Raw genomic sequence first — 19,281 nt, 5'->3', positions numbered from 1 at the left:
AAAACCACAGCTTTAGGCTGCTATAACCCCCCACACCACCACTCCCCAAAAGAAAGAAACATGGATACAGGGGGAGGAATTTATATATATATATATATATATATATATATGTATGTGTGTGTGTGTGTGTGTGTGTGTGTGTATTACACCAACTTTTAAAATACCTTCCCATTGCCTTGCCTTTCCTATATTTAAAGGGAGAGATGTCTCATCTTCATGGATCTGAAGACTCGCATCTCCCCTCATCTGTATGCATTCTCAATTCTTGCCCCCATCCCATAAGGGCTGAAGGCCAGATCAAGGGCACATACTTTCTCAGGATCCGACCACATACTGTCTCATGGGCCAGACACTTGCCCAGCTGGTAGAGGGTCCCTTTGAGACTAAAATTTCACCTTCAAAAGCTACTTCTTCAACATCTGGGTTAAAGGGGTAGATAATTAATCTGGGCATCCTCAATGATCCTCTACAGGGGAGAATAATTAGTTCCTCAAGACCAATCTCACAGTGTACACTACCAGAAAGAGAGAAAAAAAGAAAAGTCCATGCAGTAAATAAAAATCACTGTATCCCATAACAATGAAAGCTGACAACTCTTCCCTGGTAATAACACATGCCAGGGGAAAGTCAACATCAGACAAGGAAAGCCTGTTGAGTGCAATTACATGCCATGCTGTTGACTGCCTTGCGAATATTGGCCTGGGTGCTTTCACTGCTTTGCAACCCAGAGGCCAGAACCCTCCAGAGGAGACACTGTTTCGATCAAACGTGGAAAATGCCAAGGCCTGCATGCATTCTGTCAAGTTAGGCTGATATAAGCTCTGCAGCCCAAAGACCCCACTGGCATGGCCATCACCAACCAAAACAGCACCTGAGCCAGGAGTCCTGTGGCAGCTGCCAGATTGTAGGGCCTGCCCTCAATGCTGTGCTGAACTTCCCCCACCTCAGCCATGGTATCTCAGTTGGCAAACAACCTGACACTCTCTTAGCCCTCTCAGGTTCAAAGCCTAGCAGCAGCAGAGCCTTGCTCATCAACTACTGGGAGCTGTTAGATTGGCTGCCCTTAAACAGGGATCAAATTGTGCCAGTTGGGTTCCAGAGCTTTGGTCCAATTATGACAGTATCACAGATGCCAGCCTCCCCTTTGCTGGCTGCACATCCACAAAACCCCTTCATTTAAAAGACCTTCACAAGCCAAGCTCCCAGGCTTCAAATATTACAAAGAGCTCAGCTTTGTTAGAATACCATAGAGCCACCAAAACATGACGCAAATCAACCCAAGTGGATCTCCGTTTGAAAAAGATACCTCAGTCTCAGCCCACATCCAAGACCTTATTATTAGAGATGATCTCCCTCCAGACAATGAGCTCTCTGCCACAGCAATGGCCAAGGGCTGCTCTGAGGGTGCTGATAAGCTGGATGCTGGGTATTTATGGGTTTTCTTCCCTTGGTATTAGGGATTCTATTGTTTGCTGAGCTTGCTGTTGGCTTTGCCCATCATACTGTTAAACTCCTTGCTTTCTGCCAAAATGTACACCTCCAGATTCCAAGGTCTAAGGTGAGATCTTTTTTTTAAAAATTGAAGTATAGTTGATTTACGATGTTTCAGGGATACAGCAAAGGTGATTCAGTTATATAAATATGTGTGTGTGTATATATATACACACACACACACATATATATATATTCTTTTTCAGATTCTCTTCCATTATAGGTTATTACAAGATATTGAATATAGTTCCCTGTGCTATAAAGTAGGTCTTTGTTGTTTATCTATTTTATATATAGTAGTTTGTATCTGTTGATCCCCAATTCCAAATTTATCCCTCCTCCCTCCTTTCCCCTCCGGTAAATCTTATAGAAATTACTACTCTTTATGCATATATAACCACGCCATGACATGCACCCCCTTCCCCCTTGGTTATATGCAAATACTATTGTCTTTTGTCCACATATTTCACTGAACTATCAGTTCAGACCCTCAAACAACGTAACTGCTAGACCTGCCCTCCTCGGCTCAAGAAATATACCAAGACACTATTGTCATAAAAATGTAATTCATAGTTTAAACATATTGTACAATTCTAACAAGGTATTATTAAAGACCCAAGCCATTTCAGATCCATTTTCTTGGCTAATGCCGTATAACTAGGAAACTTACTGATGGGCCAACCTATAAAAACTCCTTAGGGAATTCCTATGTGGCTCAGTGGGTTAAGGATCTGGCCTTGTCACTGCTGTGGCTCAAATCACTGCCGTGGCGTGGTTTCAGTCCCTGGCCTGGGAACTTCTGCATGCTGTGGGTGCTGCCCCCCCCCCCAAAAAAATCCTATATTTCTACTTGTTTTCCTACCATTTAGGGCAATGTATGCCCTAATCTCTAAAAGCCTCCTCTACGATTCAGGCCACTCAAACCTGTAAATAATCAAGCTCAAAACTGATGTCAAAACATTAGGGGTTGGAGTTCCCGTTGTGGCTCAGTGGAAGCGAATCTGATTAGTATCCATGAGGATGCAGGTTTGATCCCTGGCCTTACTCCGTGGGTTAAGAATCCAGCACTGCCATGAGCTCTGGTGTGGGTCGCAGACACAGCTCAGATCCCACGTTGCTGTGGCTATGGCTGTGGCATAGGCCGGCAGCTACAGCTTGGATTCAACTCCTAGCTTGGGAACCTCCATATGCTGTGGGTGCAGACTTAAAAAGGCAAACAAAACAAAACTAACAAAAAAAGAAACACCATTAAGGGGTAAGTTGTAACAGTTTTGTTTTGTTTTCTTACTCTCTGACCCAGGCATAAAAATCAGGTGCAAGAAGAGTGGGAGAAATACAGATAATTCAGTGTATGTTGCTGGAGCAATGATCCATCATGAAAAGATAAAATTGGCTCTCTAGTGAGTTCCCATCATGGCTCAGTGGTTAACGAATCCGGCTAGGAACCATGAGGTTGTGGGTTCAATCCCTGGCCCTGCTCAGTGGGTTAAGGATCCAGAGTTGCCATGAGCTGTGGTGTAGGTCGCAGACATGGCTCGGATCCCAAGCTGCTGTGGCTCTGGCATAGGCCGGTGGCTACAGCTTCCATTAGACCCCTAGCCTGGGAACCTCCATATGCCGAGGGAGATGTCATAGAAAAGGCAAAAAGTCAAAAAAAAAAAAAATGGCTCTCTACCTTCCCCATATACAAATGTCACTTCTAAGAGGATTAAAGTCCTAAATGAGAAGAGAAAAACCATAATCTTGGGATAGGGAAGAATTTAAGACACAGAAAACACAAGCCATACAGGGAAGGCTGAAAAAGTCTGTTTCATTAAAAACAAACAAACTTCTGTTGGTCAGAAGACAAATCATAGACTGGGAGAGACATTTGCAAAGGATAAAAGTGACACAGGACTAGTACTTGAAAATATAAAGAACACCTATAAATATCATTTGAGACCTATTGGTTTGGCAAAATTGAAAGAGCTTGATGATACCAGGTGTTGGAGATACAGAGTGATAGGATCACCATGCTGGGGCAAGGAGAGTCAACGCACTCCATTCCATAGAAGCTACAGACGAGGCTGCACCCACAGGGCTAGCAGCTCTCATCCTACTCATGCTGTTCAGGGGCTTTATCTCCACACTTTTTCAGGTCCCAGTGGAGACCCTTGTTGGCCACAGAATCTTCTGGAATGTAATCCCGTTTTTTGCTATTCGTGGCATCTATTTTAAGAGCTCCTTTCTATATATGGCAAATATGCTGTTTTTCCATTTATAGTAGTGACAAAGTTTCCACTTAAAGATAATTTGTTGGTCAGAGAATTCTGGGAAGATACTGGAGTAGGAAGCACCAGAAATGTGTTTCCACCTGGGCAACGATTACACTGGCAGAATCTGCCTAACTATTTTGGAACTCCAGTTGGTTGAAAGTCTGCAATTTCCAGGGGAAGACTTGGGGAAGACTTCAACAGCTCATTGACAATAATGGATACAACCAAGGAAAAATAAAGAAATAAAAACTTAAATGACACAACAAACCAACTAGAGCTAAAAGACAAATTCAGAACACTCTCCCCCAAAACAATAAAATATACATTTTTCTCAAGTGCACATGGGACATTTCCCAGGATAGATGATATGTTAGGCCATTAATTAATGAAGAGATATATATGATGCAAAATATCTTCTCTGATTACAGTGGGAAAAGGTTAGAAATCAATAACAAGAGAAAAACTGGAAAATTCACAAAATCATGGAAATTAACTAGCATGCTGTTAAACAATCAGTTAATTAAGGAGAAATCACAACGGAAATTAGAAAATACTCCCAAGATAAAGGACGACCAGAACATTGTATGCAAAATTAGGGGTGCAATTTATATCTATAATACTTACATTAAAAAACAAGATCTCAAATCAACAACCTTACTTTACAACTTAAGGAACTAGAAAAAAAGGAATAAACTACACTTAAAGTTAGGGGAATGAAAGAAATAATAAAGATTACAGCAGAGAGGAGTTGCTGCTTTGGTGCAATGGGATCGGCAGCATCTTGAGAGTGCTGGGACACAGGTCCCATTCCAGGCCCAGCACACTGAGTTAAGGATGCGGCATTGCCACAGCTGCAGCTTAAGTCATAACTATAGCTCAGATCTGATCCCTGGCCCAGGAATTCCATATGCCAAGGGGCGGCCAAAAAAGGAAAAAAGAAAAAAAAGATTACAGCAGAGATAAATGAAATAAAAAGTAGAAAAACAATAGACAAAAATCAGTGAAATCAGGATTTCCCATTATGGCTCTTAGTGGGTTAAGAACCTGACATAGTGTCCATGAGGATAAGAGTTCGATCCTTGGCCTTGCTCAGTGAGTTAAGGACTCAGCATTGCCACAAGCTGCAGCGTAAGTCACAGATGTGGCTCAGATCCAGTGTTGCCATGGCTGTGGCATAGGCTTGCAGCTGCAGATCCAATTCAACTCCTAGCCCGGGAACTTCCACATGCCACAGGTGAAGCCATTAAAAAAAAAACAAAAAAACAATGAAATCAGAAGTTGGCTCTTTGAAAAGATCAACAAAATTGACAAACATTTAGCCAGCTGAACTAAAATCAGAAATAGAGTGGGGACATAACTACCAGCTCTACAGATAAAAAGATTATAAGAGAATACTATGAACAATTGTACACCAACAAATCGAAATGACAAATTCCTAGAAGCACAAAACTTACCACATCTAAATAACAACGAAGTAGAAAATCTGAATAGATCTATTACTACTAGTAAGGAATATAAATCATAATGAAAAACATCCCAACAAAGAAAAACCCTGGACCTGATGGCTTTGCTGGTAAATTCTACCAAACATTTAAAGAAGAACTAAGATCAATCTCTCTCAAATTTTACAAAAAATTTAAGAGGATGGAACATTTCTAACATCATTTTCTGAAGCCAGCAGTACCTTGATATTAAAGCCAGACAAAACCACTATAAGAAAACCATAGATTGGAGTTCTTATTGTGGCACAGTGGAAACTAATCCGACTAATAACCATGAGGTTGCAGGTTCGATCCTCCCTGGCCCCGCTCAGTGGGTTAAGGATCCAGGGTTGCAGTGAGCTGTGGTGTATGTTGCAGACACAGCTCAGATTTGGCACTGTTGTGGTTGTGGTGTAGGTTGGTGGCCACAGCTCAGATTCGACCCCTAGCCTGGGAACCTCCATATACCGTGGGTGCAGCCCTAAAAAAAAAAAAAGAAAGAAAAAAAAAAAGAAAACCATAGATTGATATCCCCTATGAACACTGATGCAAAAATCCTCAACAGAATAATAGCAAACAGAATTCAGCACCATATTAAAAAAAATTATATAACATGACCAAGTGGGATTTATTCCTGGAATGCAAAGATGATTCAATATATGAAAGTCAATCAATGTAATATGATACATCAACAAAACAAAGGGGGAGAAAGCCACATGATAATTTCAGTTGATGCAGAAAAAGCATTTCAAAAAATTCAACACCCTTTCATGAAAAACATTCTACAAACTAGGAATGGAAGGAAAACTAACTCAACATAATAAAAGCCATGTATGAAAAATCCATACACATGAAAATGGATAAATGTTCAGTTTTAAGTGAATTCTGCTCCACTTAAAATAATTGTTTTAAGTAGAATTGTTGGGCAATTAATGAGATAAAGTATATAAAATAGTGAGCACAGAGAATTACATGAGCAAAAGGGATCCCTCATTGTTCATACAATTAAGAACACAACCTCCCACACTGTGTCACCAGAAGAAAGATGTAGGAGTTCCCGTTGTGGCTCAGTGGGAATGAACCTGACTAGGATCCATGAAGACTTGGGTTTGCTCAGTGGGTTAAGGATCTGGCATTGCATGGGATCACAGGCACGTCTTGGATCCCATGTTGCTGTGGCTGTCCGTAGGCCCACAGCTCTAGCTTGGATTTGATCTAATCTGAGAACTCCCATATGTCTCTGGTGCAGCCCTAAAAAAAAAAAGAAAGAAAGATGTAAACCTATCATGTGAACTACAGGAGATCCCTGGAGAAGGAAAGAGAAATTATGACTGAGTTGGTCCTGGACTGGTTATAGAAGAGGGGCTGGGAGGTGGGAGGGGATCCTAAAGATAGTAATGGAGGGAGGGGTGGCAGGAGAAGTGGGAGCGGGATGTAGGGGTGAGGAGGATGGGGATGAGGGTAGTCATGCTGGCCCTCCCCTGCCTCCCTGGGCTGGGACTCAGACACCAGCTGGGTGCAGTTGTAGGGTGGGTGAGAGGGCCCAGGCCCTCACAGGAGGAGCTGGAACTGAGGCCAGAGGTTTTCACGCAGGCAAAATGCAGCCTTCTGGGCTGAGGCAGCTTCTAGGACCCCAGTGACCAGGCCTGACCCAAGGGGCTGCCAAGGGCAATTCTGCTTCTGTCCCCTACTTATGAGCTGGACAGCATCAACCCCCCTGTGACCCCATCCAGGAAGCCACCCTAGGGTGGAATATCCCCAGCAGGCTGGCCGGTGGCTGAGGCCTGGGGAGGCAGGGGAGGATGCACCCACTGTGCCCCAGGTGGCGCCTGGTTCACGTCACGACATGGTGCCAGCCGATGGCACAGTGGGCACGATGGGGGTGAATCACAGAGGAATGAGTCCACCAAGGCCAGGTTTCTCCCGGGCTGGGGGGTTTTATTTGCTGATGGGAATTCTGGGACCTTTGTGAACCTGTTTCCTTCCCTGGCATTGCAAGGCCAGGAGGACCCCTTCCAAGAGCTCACATGAGGCAGTGGTGACACCCACAGACCACCCTTTGCTTTAGTTCCAGTGGCTAACTGTGGACAGGCTCCCAGGACCTTGCACCTGCTGAGTTCATGGGGCGGGGAGGGGCTCCTGAGGGACCAGAAGAGAAACTCCCATTTGCTGAAAGAGGAAGGGACAGAAACAGCCTCAGGCTGGGGAGGTGGCCTCCAGGAAAGGAGGCGGGGACACAGGCAGGAGAGTAAAAGCCAGAATGTCCTCTAATGGAATCTGAGTCTTTAAGAGGAGAACACTCATCCTCTGAGAATGAAGGTGTGTGAAAGGGCACACACGGGTCAGCGATGAAATCTGAGCATTCCTTTGTTAATGAATTCCCAGGATGTGAGTCTCTAGTCACACCAGCTTCCACGTCTTTGTCTTTTTTAGGGCCGTACTTGCAGCATATGGAAGTTCCCAGGCTAGGGGTTGAATCAGAGTTGCAGCTACCTACCGGACTATACCACAGCCACAGCAATGCCAGATTCAAGCCACATCTGCGACCTACACTAAGCTCACAACAAGGCCAGATGCTTAACCCACTGAGTGAGGCCAGGGATCGAACCCACATCCTCAGGATACAGGGATACTGTCTTGAAGTTTACCTCACGGCAGGCACAACAAAGGACACTCAACACCCATTATCTCATTTAATTCACAAATCTCCCTGTGAGTGAGGGATTACTCCGGCTATTTTATAGACAACCAAACCAAGGCCCAGAAACCAGGTAACTAGTCTGAAATTGTACAGCAAGTACATAGCAGAAGGAGATTTTTTAACCCACATCCCAAAGCCATTGTCTAAAAGCTGAAGGCTCTCCAGGGTCTCTGGTTAAATGTCTGTTGTGTAGCCAATGTGGGACCAGAGGGAGGACAGTGGCATGACAATTAGAGGTGCAGTGACCCACTATGTGCCTATCTTTGTGGAAAACAATATGCAGAAGAGATGGCCAGAGGCCATGGTTCAGAACAAGAGGTCCCTGAGTGCTCAGGCCCTTCCTGCAGGAAGGAGACCCAGGGCAAGAGGCCTGTGGCAACCAACAGAGAGCAGTGGGTGTGCATCAGCCAGGGTCCTTGTCCCTGGCCTCACTGGTGCACCCATCTCTGTCCAGCCACCCCTCTAGCCTCTCTGTTGGAACATATGTGGGGGGACAGAGAAGGAAAATGATGTTTCCAGAAATGGGGAGCTCTGAGGTCCAAGGTCTCCTACTCCAGCTAGCTGGCTGGGCAGCGGGCAGGAGTTCCTGGCCTGGCAGAAGGAAAAGACCCCACAGGTCAGCAGGCCAGAGCCAAGCTGTGCTTTCCTAAATGGGGTTTCCAATCACCAGTTCCATGTCTATGTCCACGATTTCAAGAAAAAGTGACATCTCCTTCCTCCTCTCAGCCTCAACTGTCCCTTAACCACCAATCCTGTCCCCAGAGGGATCCACTGGGAAAAGTGTGGCTTCTGTCCTACTAGAGACTTGCTTATCTACATGTTAACAAATTTGTATGTATATAAATTCCTTTTTAGGGCTGTATCTGCATCATATGGAAGTTCCCAGGCTAGGGGTCGAATAGGAGCTGCAGGTCCTGGCCTATACCATAGCCACACCCAAACGGGATCTGAGCCACATCTGCGACCTTTGTTGCAGCTTGTAGCAATGGTGGATCCTTAACCCACTGTGCAAAGCCAGGGATCAAACCCACATCCTCATGGATCCTAGTCAACTTCTTAACCTGCTGAGCCACAATGGGAACTCCTCTAAATTGATAATTTCTTAAAAAAACAAACAACAAAAACAAAAAAAAAAATCACAGATTATGCTCCGTGAATTGGCCTGCAACTTCCTCTTTTTATCTTCAAATGATGCTGTCCTGGTCCTCTCCCTGTGTCAGCACTTGAATGTCTACTGTCCCTTTTCCAGCACTGACACCACACCCCATGGTAGGCGCACAGCCCCCATGTGTCTGGGTGCCTGGTCCTATGCTGAGTGAATATGGTCACAGGCCTTCTGGAGAATGGCTTGTCCTTTCCCAGAGTCGCTCCCTCCCATCAACTGCTCAGAGGTGGGGGGAGGAGGGGATGGGAGGTCCTGTCTCAGAGAACTGGATAATGCCAGAATTCTGGTCCCCTGATGTTGAAGGGGTTTAGGTTCTGAGATGATGGATCTGAGAGGTGATGGGGTCTGGGAACCGAGGGTCTGGAAAATGCTGGGGCCTGGGAGGTCTTGGTCTGGGAGGTGGTGGGTTTGGGCTATGAGGCTGGAAGGTTTTGGGGTCTGGGAGGGGATGCAGAGGTGATGGTCTGAATCACCTCCTGTGATGCCACGGCAGCTCTGCACGGTCAGGACAGCTGCCCAAGACAGCCAGGCTGGTCAGGTGAGGGTCAGACCTCCTCCCCACGGGCTGTGGTGCCATCCACCCTGTGAGGCCGGGCTGTCCTGACCCCTCTGGGTGCAGCTCTCTGGAGCCTCCTCTTCTGTCACCCAGGTGAAGTGGCGGCAGGTCCCCTCCCTCCCCTCAAGGGCCTGGCTGCTCTGACTCACAGACCACCTGGAATGCCTGCAGGGACAATGGCCTCCCCTCCAGCACCCGGGCTCCCACGTGCACCTCCCTCTCCAGCCTGGTTTCCCGGGCTCAGGCAGCGTGGGCATAGCACTGGGAGGGTGCCTCTGAGGCTACAAGAATGAACAGGTCACCAAGTGCAAACAGAATGTCAGAGAGGTGACAAGTCTGCCCCTTCATGAGTCCTAAAAGGTGATGTGCCGAGATGAAAACAGTGGCCCTGATTGGGAAGAATCAGGGGTCATGAATATAATCTTCCCTTCCATGCTTTCTAAGTGGAAGTGTGTTTTTTCCAAAAGAAAGCAGCAATGCTACGAATAGACAGAAAGAGGGCCCTCTGGCACTGTGGGTGGAGGGTAAAGGTTTCTCTCACTGTCTCAATGCCTGGAGACACTGAGGCCCGCTCGTGAATGACCAGGAACCCACGAGGGGGTCAGTCACAAGGGGGTCAGTTCCCATGGGTGGGGAGGCCTCCGGAGGAAGCTTCAGGCAGAACTGTGAGTTTGAGAGCAAAAGCCCCGGGGGCCAAGGCTGTCCCAGGATGCACCTGCTAAATTCTGACCGTTTCTCAACAATTCTTCAGAGGCTAAGAAGCACGCTGCATGGCAGATACTATCTGAGAGGTGTGGTACGTGAAACCTGCAAGGGAAATGCCTAACAAGGAGAAGCCTGGCAGCCCCAACCTGCCGAGAGGGCGAGGCTGCATCCAGGGGAGCCACTGGCCCTGCCCCCTCTGTGCATCTGATGCTTCTTAATGTTTTGGACAACTTGGGCCAATTCCAGGTACAACTCACTGGGCAGGTGGAAAGCACTCCTGCGCAGGTGCAGGGTCCCGACCCTCGCTGGGGCAGAGAGACTGGGTCGGATTGTTCTCAGGGCTGAACAGGGGAGGATGATTGAGCTGAAGCTCTGCTTTATGTTCTAAAATTTGCCCGTTTCCTCCTTAGCCCAGACAGGCCTGGGCCTTCCAGCTCTGCCCCAGGAGCCACCCGGCTCCCCAGAGCGATCAAAGCCTTTCCAGCCTCCAGGACCCTTCCAGGCACACCCTGCCTCCCTCTTCCTGCAAGGCTCTCCTCAGACTCCCCTGTCAGCATCTGTCTGTCTTCAGGCCCCAGGCCCCACTGTCTGTGCCTGTTTCCTTCTGTCCTGGATGCCTGTGGCTGTTCTCCCTCCTCCCCCAGTGGAGTGGCTCTGAGTCCTCATGAGGATTTCCTTATTGATGCTGCAGCCCTGCAGTGTGGGCAGCAGTGCCTGACCTTCCTCCAGGACCATGCTCCTGTGGAGGGAAGGCTGCCTCCTGCCTCTAGTGAAGCACTGCTCACTCACTCATGGGTCACGTCCTCCCACCAGCTCCCTGGACTGAGCCAGGCTGGGCTGGTGGGTGCCCTTGGGGCTTTCTGCACCCTCCTTCCAGCACCAAACCCTTTACCCATTCATTATACAATGTTTTATCTAACTCTCTCTTCTGTGCTTTAGGGTTAGCGTCACAAAGGGTGGAATCCTCCTCCTTGCCAACATTTGCTATTTGTTTATTTTTGATGATAGTCATTCCAAAAGGTATGAGGTAATATCTCATTGCGGTTCTGACTTGCATGTCCCTGATGATTTGTGATATTAAGCATCTTTTCATTTGCCTGTTGGCCATCTGCATTTCCTCATTGGAAATATGTCTATTCATTTCTGCCCATTTTTAAAACAGGTTGTTTGAGGTTTTTTGCTTTTTTTTCATGTTGGGTTGTTTCAGTTATTTATATATTTTGGATATTAACCCTTTTTAGTCATATCATTTGCAAATATTTTTCCCATTCAGTAAGTTGTCTTTTGTTTTGTCAATGGTTGCCTTTGCTATACAAAAGCTTTTAAGTTTAATTAGGTCCCATTTATCCATTTTTTGCTTTTATTTCCTCTGCATTAGGAGATGGGTCCAAAAAATATTGCTATGATTTATGTCAAAGAAAGTTCTGTCTCTTTTCCTCTAGAAGTTTTACTGTTTCCAGTCTTACATTTAGGTCTTTAATCCATTTTGAGTTTACTTCTGTACATGGTGTTAGAGAATTTCTAATCTCATTATTTTATGTGTCACTGTCCACTTTTCCCAGCAGCACTTATTAAAGAGGCTGTCATTGTAGATTAATTGACCAGAGGTGCATGGGTATATTTCTGGGCTATTCTGTTCCATTAATCTGTGTGTCAGTTTTTGTGCCAGTACCATACTTTTTTGATTACTGTAGGTTTGTAATATAGTCTGAGGTCAAGGAGCATAATTCCTCTAGCTATGTTCTTCTTTCTCCAGATTGTTTAGGCTATTTAGGGTATTTTGTGTTTCCATACAAATTTTAAAATTATTTGTTATAGTTCCGTGAAAAATGCCATTGGTATTTTGATAGGGATTGCACTGAATCTGCAGATTGCCTTGGGTAGTATGGTCATTTTAACAATATTAATTCTTCCAATCCACACTGATGAAGATGTAGAAAAACGGGAACCCCTGCACACTGTTTGTGGGAATGTAAATTGTTACAGCCACTTTGGAAAACAGTATGGAGGCTAAAAATAGAACTACTATATGACCCAGCAGGTCCACTCCAGGGTACATATTCTGAAAAAAAAAAAAAACAAAAAACAAAAAACAAAAAAACCCACTACTTTGAAAAGATACATGCAACTGAATGTCAATAGTAGCATTATTTACAATTGCCAAGATATGGAGCAATGTGAATGTCCATCAATAGAGAAATGGATAAAGAAAATGTAGTATACATATACATACAATAGAATACTACTCAGCCATAAAAAAGAATGAAATTCTGCCACTTGCAGCAACATGGATGGACTTGGGAGAGCATTATGCTAAGTGAAGTAAGTCAGAGAATGACAAATATTGTATGATCTCACTTACAGGTAGAACCTAAAAAAATACAACAAACATGAATATAACAAAATAAAGAAGCAGACTCACAGATATAGAGAATAAACTAGCAGTCATCAGTGGGGAAAGGGAAGGGGTAGGGGCAATATAAGGGTAAGGTATCAGAAGGTACAAACTATGAGGTATAAAATAAGTTACAAGGATATATACTATGCATCATAGGGAATGTAACATTTTATAATGGCTATAGTCCATTAACATTTAAAGTAATTATTGATATGTATGTTCTTATTGTCATTTTATTAATTGCTTTGGATTTGTTTTTGTTGCTCCTTTTTCTTTTTATTTATTTATTTATTTATTTATTTTTTATATTTTTATTACCTTGAAACTTTAGTGTTGCTCTTTTTTCTTTCCTTCTTCTCTTGTTCTCTCCTCTTCTGGCTTGATGACTATCTTTAGTGTTGTATTTGTGTTGATTTTTCTTTATTTGTGTATCAATTGTAGATTTTTGGTTTGCAGGTTTTCTGAAGTTTTGATATGAGTCTATATGTATATGAGATTGTTTTAAGTTGTTGTTGAGAGGAGAAAGGAGAAGAAGGGAAGAAAAAAGAGCAACAAAAACAAATTCAAAGCAATTAATAAAATGGCAATAAGAACATACATATCAATAATTACCTTAAATGTTAATGGACTACATGCCCCAACCAAAAGACATAGACTGGCTGAATGGATACAAAAACTAGACCCATATATATGCTGTCTTCAAGAGACCCACTTCACTTCTAGGGACACATACAAACTGAAAGTCAGAGGATGGAAGAAAATATTTCATGCAAACGGGGATCAAAAGAAAGCTGGAGTAGCAATACTCATATCAGACAAAATGGACTTTAAAATGAATAATATTTTAAGGGACAAAGAAGGTCATTACATAATGATCAAAGGATCAATCTAAGAAGGAGATATAACAATTTTAAATATCTATGCACCCAACACAGGTTCACCACAATATATGAGGCAAATGCTAACAACCTTAAAAGGACAAAAAACAACAATAACACAATAATAGTGGGGTACTTTAACACCCCACTTACAGCAATGGACAGATCATCCAGACAGAAAATCAATAAGGAAACACAAGCCCTGAATGAAGCATTAGACCAGATGGACTTAATGGATATTTATAGGACATTCCATCCAAAAGCAACAGAATACACATTCTTCTCAAGTGCACATGGAACATTCTCTAAGATTGGTCACATCCTCAGCTACAAATCCAACCTTGGTAACTTTAAGAAAATAGAAATCATATCAAGCATCTTTTCCCACCACAACGCTATAAGACTGGAAATCAACAACAAGAAAAAAACTGCAAATAATGCCATTTGCAGCAACATGGATGGAACTAGAGAATCTCATACTGAGTGAAATGAGCCAGAAAGACAAAGACAAATACCATATGATATCACTTATAACTGGAATCTAATATCCAGCACAAATGAACATCTCCTCAGAAAAGAAAATCATGGACTTGGGAGAAGAGACTTGTGGTTGCCTGATGGGAGGGGGAGGGAGTGGGAGGGATCGGGATCTTGGGCTTATCAGACACAACTTAGAATAGATTTACAAAGAGATCCTGCTGAATAGCATTGAGAACTATGTCTAGATACTCATGTTGCAACAGAACAAAGGGTGGGGGAAAAACTGTAATTGTAATGTATACATGTAAGGATAACCTGACCCCCTTGCTGTACAGTGGGAAAATGAAAAAAAAAACTGCAAAAAACACAAACACGTGGAGATGAAACAACATGCTACTAAACAACCAATGGATCACTGAAGAAATCAAAGAAGAAATTTAAAAATACCTACAAGCAAATGACTATGAAGATATGACACTCCAAAACCTATGGGATGCAGCAAAAGCTGTTCTAAGAGGAAAGTTTATAGCACTACAAGCCCACCTCAGGAAACAAGGAAAAGCTCAAAAAAACAAGCTAACTACATATAAAGCAGCTTGAGAGAGAAGAACAGACAAGACCTAAAGTTAGCAGAAGGAAAGAAATCATAAAAATCAGAGCAGAAATCAATGAAATAGAAATGAAGAAAACCATAGAAAAGATCAATGAAATGAAAAGCTGGTTCTTTGAAAAGATCAACAAAATTGATAAATCCTTAGCCAAACTTATCAAGCAAAAAAGAGGACTCAGATCAATAAAATTAGAAATGAAAAAGGAGAAGTAACAATGAACATCACAGAATTACAAAGGATCATAAGAGACTACTATATGCAACTATACGCCAATAAAACAGAAAACCTAGAAGAAATGGATAAATTCTTTTTTTTCCTTTTTTTTTTTTTTTTTTAATCTTTTTGCTTTTTCTAGGGCCACTCCCGCGGCACATGGAGGTTTCCAGGCTAGGAGTCTAATCGGAGCTGTAGCCACCGGCCTATGCCAGAGCCACAGCAACACAGGATCCGAGCCGCATCTGCAACCTTCACCACAGCTCACGGCAATGCCAGGTCCTCAACCCACTGAGCAAGGCCAGGGATCGAACCCACAACCTCATGGTTCCTAGTCAGATTCGTTAACCACTGTGCCACAACGGGAACTCCAAGAAATGGACAAATTCTTAGAAAAGTACAATCTTCCAAGAATAAATCAAGAAGAAATAGAAAAGATGAATGGACCAATCACAAGAACTGAAATTGAAACTGTGATTAAAAAACTTCCATCAAACAAAAGTCCAGGACCAGATGGCTTCACAGGCGAATGCTATCAAACATTTAGAGAAGAGCTAACACCTATCCTTCTGAAACTATTTCAAAAAAATTGCAGAGGAAGGGATACTCCCAAACTCGTTCTATGAGGCCATCATTGCCCTGATACCAAAACCACATAAAGATACCACAAAAAAAGAAAACTACATGCCAATTTCACTGATGAACATTGATGCAAACATCCTCAACAAAATACTAGCAAACCGAGCCCAACAATACATTAAAAGGATTGTACATCATGATCAAGTGGAATTTATCCCAGGGATGCAAGGGTTCTTCAATATCCACAAATCAAACAGTGTGATATACCACATTAACAAACTGAAGAATAAAAACCATATGATCCTCTCAATAGATGAAGAAAGAGCCTTTGACAAAATCCAACACCCATTTCTGATAAAAACCCTTCAGAAAGTGGGCATAACAGGAACCTACCTCAACATAATAAAGACCATAATGACAAACCCACAGAGAACATCATTCTCAATGGTGAAAAGCTGAAAGAATTCCTGCTGAGATCAGGAACAAGATAAGGATGTCAGCTCTCGCCACTACTCTTCAACAGAGTTTTGGAAGTCCTAGCCATGGCAATCAGAGAAGTAAAAGAAATAAAAGGAATCCAAATTAGAAAGGAAGAAGTAAAACTATCACTATTTGCAGATGACATACTATACCTAGAGAATCCTAAAGACTCTACCAGAAAACTGTTAGAGCTCATCCATGAATTTGGCAAAGTCGCAGGATACAAAATCAATACACAGAAATCAATGGCATTTCTACACACTAACAAGGAAAGATCAGAAAGAGAAATTAAGGAAGCAATCCCGTTTACCATCACACCCAAAAGAATAAAATACCTAGGAATAAACCTACCTAAAGAGACAAAAGACCTGTACTCTGAAAACTATAAGACACTGATTAAAGAAATCAAAGATGTCACAAATAGATGGAAAGATATACCATGCTCGTGGATTGGAAGAGTCAATATTATCAAAATAACTATACTACCCAAAGCAATCTACAGATTCAATGTAACCCCTATCAAATTACCAAGGACATTTTTCACAGAACTCAAACAAAATATTTTAAAATCTGTTTGGAAGCACAAAACACCCAGAATAGCCAAAGACATCCTGAAAAAGAAAAATGGAGCTGGAGGAATCAGACCCCCAGACTTCAGACTATACTACAAAGCAACAGTCATCAAAACAGCATGGTACTGGCACAAAGACAGAAAAATAAGTCAGTGGAACAGGATAGAAAGCCCAGAATTCAACCCATGCACCTACAGCCAACTCATATATGACAAAGGAGGCAAGAATACACAATGGAGAAAGGACAGCTTGTTCAATAAGTGGTGCTGGGAAAACTGGAAAAGAATGAAATTAGAACACTCCCTAACACCATACACAAAAATCAACTCCAAATGGATTTAAGACCTAGATGTAAGACCAGACACTATCAAACTCTTAGAGGAAAACATAGGCCAAACCCTCTCTGGCATAAATGACAGCAACATCTTCTCAGATCCACCTCTTAGAGTAATGACAACAAAAACAAAAATAAACAAGTGGGACCTACTCAAACTTCAAAGTTTCTGCACAGCAAAGGAAACCCTAAACAACACAAAAAGACAACCCACAGAATGGGAGGAAATCTTTGCAAGTGAATCGACTGACAAGGGATTCATCTCCAAAATTTATAACCACCTTCTTCAGCTCCATACCAAAAAAACAAACAAGCCTATCAAAAAATGGGCAGAAAATCTAAACAGACAGTTCTCCAAAGAAGACATATAGATGACCAAGAAACACATGAAAAGATGTTCAACATCACTCATTCTTAGAGAAATGCAAATCAAAACCACTATGAGGTACTACCTTACACCAGCCAGAATGGCCACCATCAAAAAGTCTACAAACAATAAGTGCTGGAGAGGGTGTGGAGAAAAAGGAACCCTAGTACACTGTTGGTGGGATTGTAAAGTGGTGCAACCACTGTGGAAAACACTATGGAGATTTCTCAAAAAACGAAAAATAGAACTACCATTTGATCCAGCAATCCCACTCCTGGGCATCTATCCAGAGAAAACCACGACTCACAAAGACACATGTACTCTGATGTTCATTGCAGTACTGTTTGCAATAGCCAAGACATGGAAACAACCTAAATGTCCATCGACAGAGGAGTGGATCAAGAAGATGTGTTACATATACACAATGGAATATTACCCAGCCATTAAAAGGAATGAAATACCGGCATTTTTAACAACATGGATGGACCTAGAAATTATCATGCTAAGTGAAGTCAGTCATACAATGAAACACCAACATCAAATGCTTTCACTGACATGCGGAATCTGAAAAAAGGACAGACTGAACACCTTTGCAGAACAACATTGAAAAACTTATGGTCTCCAGAGGAGACAGTTTAGGGGGTGGGGGGATGTGCTGGGGTTGTGGGATGGAAATCCTGTGAAATTGGATTGTTATGATCATTACACAACTACAGATGTGATAAATTCATTTGAGTAATTAAAAGAAAATAAATATAAACAAAAAACAAAACAAAATATAATCGCTATAAATGGAGTATAAACTTTAAAACTGCAAATCTCTATATAGTACACCTGTAACTTATATAACATTGCATATCAACCATACTTCAACAAAAAAAAAATCCAAAAAGGCAGAGATCAAGTCTCCTCTGCTCCTGTGTTATCCCTGTGGCCTGGCACTTTATGAAATGGTACTGATGGGGGGACTGAGGGCAGGGGCCTCTATCATGTGTACTGTTACCTCTTCAGTGCACCCAAGAGCTGCTCAGAAATGGGAGCCTGTCCCCACACCAACCTGGATGTAGAAGGACTGGCCTCTAGGGTTTGGCCTCTAGGGTTGGGGAGGAGTACCCAGTGCAGGCCTAGCCCAGGTGTCCACTGACTCTGAGTGTGATGTCCCTTTTGGATGGAACTCACCTAGGGAGCAGGGACTCTGTCTTCCCCACTCAAATACCCGCCCTCTGTGTCCCCATCCCTGCATCACCCTGACAATGCTTGGGGATGGCTTTCTCAGGCAGTGGTGAAGGGCCAAGTCTCCCCAACCCAGGAAACGGGAACCTGGAAGAGGTTGGGAACAAGCAAAAAAGGTCACAAGCAGTGGCTCACTGTCCCTGGAGGCAGCAGGGCACAGGTGCCCCCTTGGCCCACCAGGGCACAGCTCTCTGGTGAGCAACCACCCCCCACCTCTAGGTTTCAAGTGTGTGGATTTTAGGCAGGAGGCACGGAGGCAGTGGAGACAGTCTGCCTTCTAGAGTCAAAGGGCCCGGCTCCTCTCCAGATGGCCTGGGTGTGTTCCTTCCTCACTCTAAACCTGTATGTCTGGGTAAAATTTACCAGAAAGGCTCTGTGGGATTAAATGAGATCGTGTGGGCAAAGAGCCTTTTGGTGGCGCTGGGCACTCCATAAGCCTTCAGCAATGCTGGCTCTCCTCAGCCCTTCAAGGTTCAAGACAGCTGTGGCTGCCATTAAGCCACCATCGGGCAGCTCCAGGAGGAGTGGTGGAGACCCAGGGTGTGGCCTTCAGGCGCTGGGCTCTCTGGGGCGCAGGGACAAGTGTTGGGCGGCCGGAGTGGTCCCAGACTGCCCCTGGAGGGCGGGGAACTCGTCCCACTGTGAGCCAGAAGAAAGACGAAAAAGCCACAATTTAAGAATAGTTGAAGCAATGGTGACCTGAGCGATGCCACGGAGTGGGTTTGGGGGCCTAGTTGCTGTTGGAGATCATTCTTAAGAAGTGGTGATCACCTGCAAAGAGT

This window comes from Sus scrofa, chromosome 3 (genome assembly GCF_054392235.1).
Source record: "Sus scrofa isolate SSC_HxYL_T2T_F1_AM1 chromosome 3, Sscrofa_HxYL_maternal_Yorkshire_Landrace_v2.0, whole genome shotgun sequence".
NCBI lineage: Eukaryota > Metazoa > Chordata > Mammalia > Artiodactyla > Suidae > Sus > Sus scrofa.
This window is presented reverse-complemented; position numbering follows the sequence as displayed.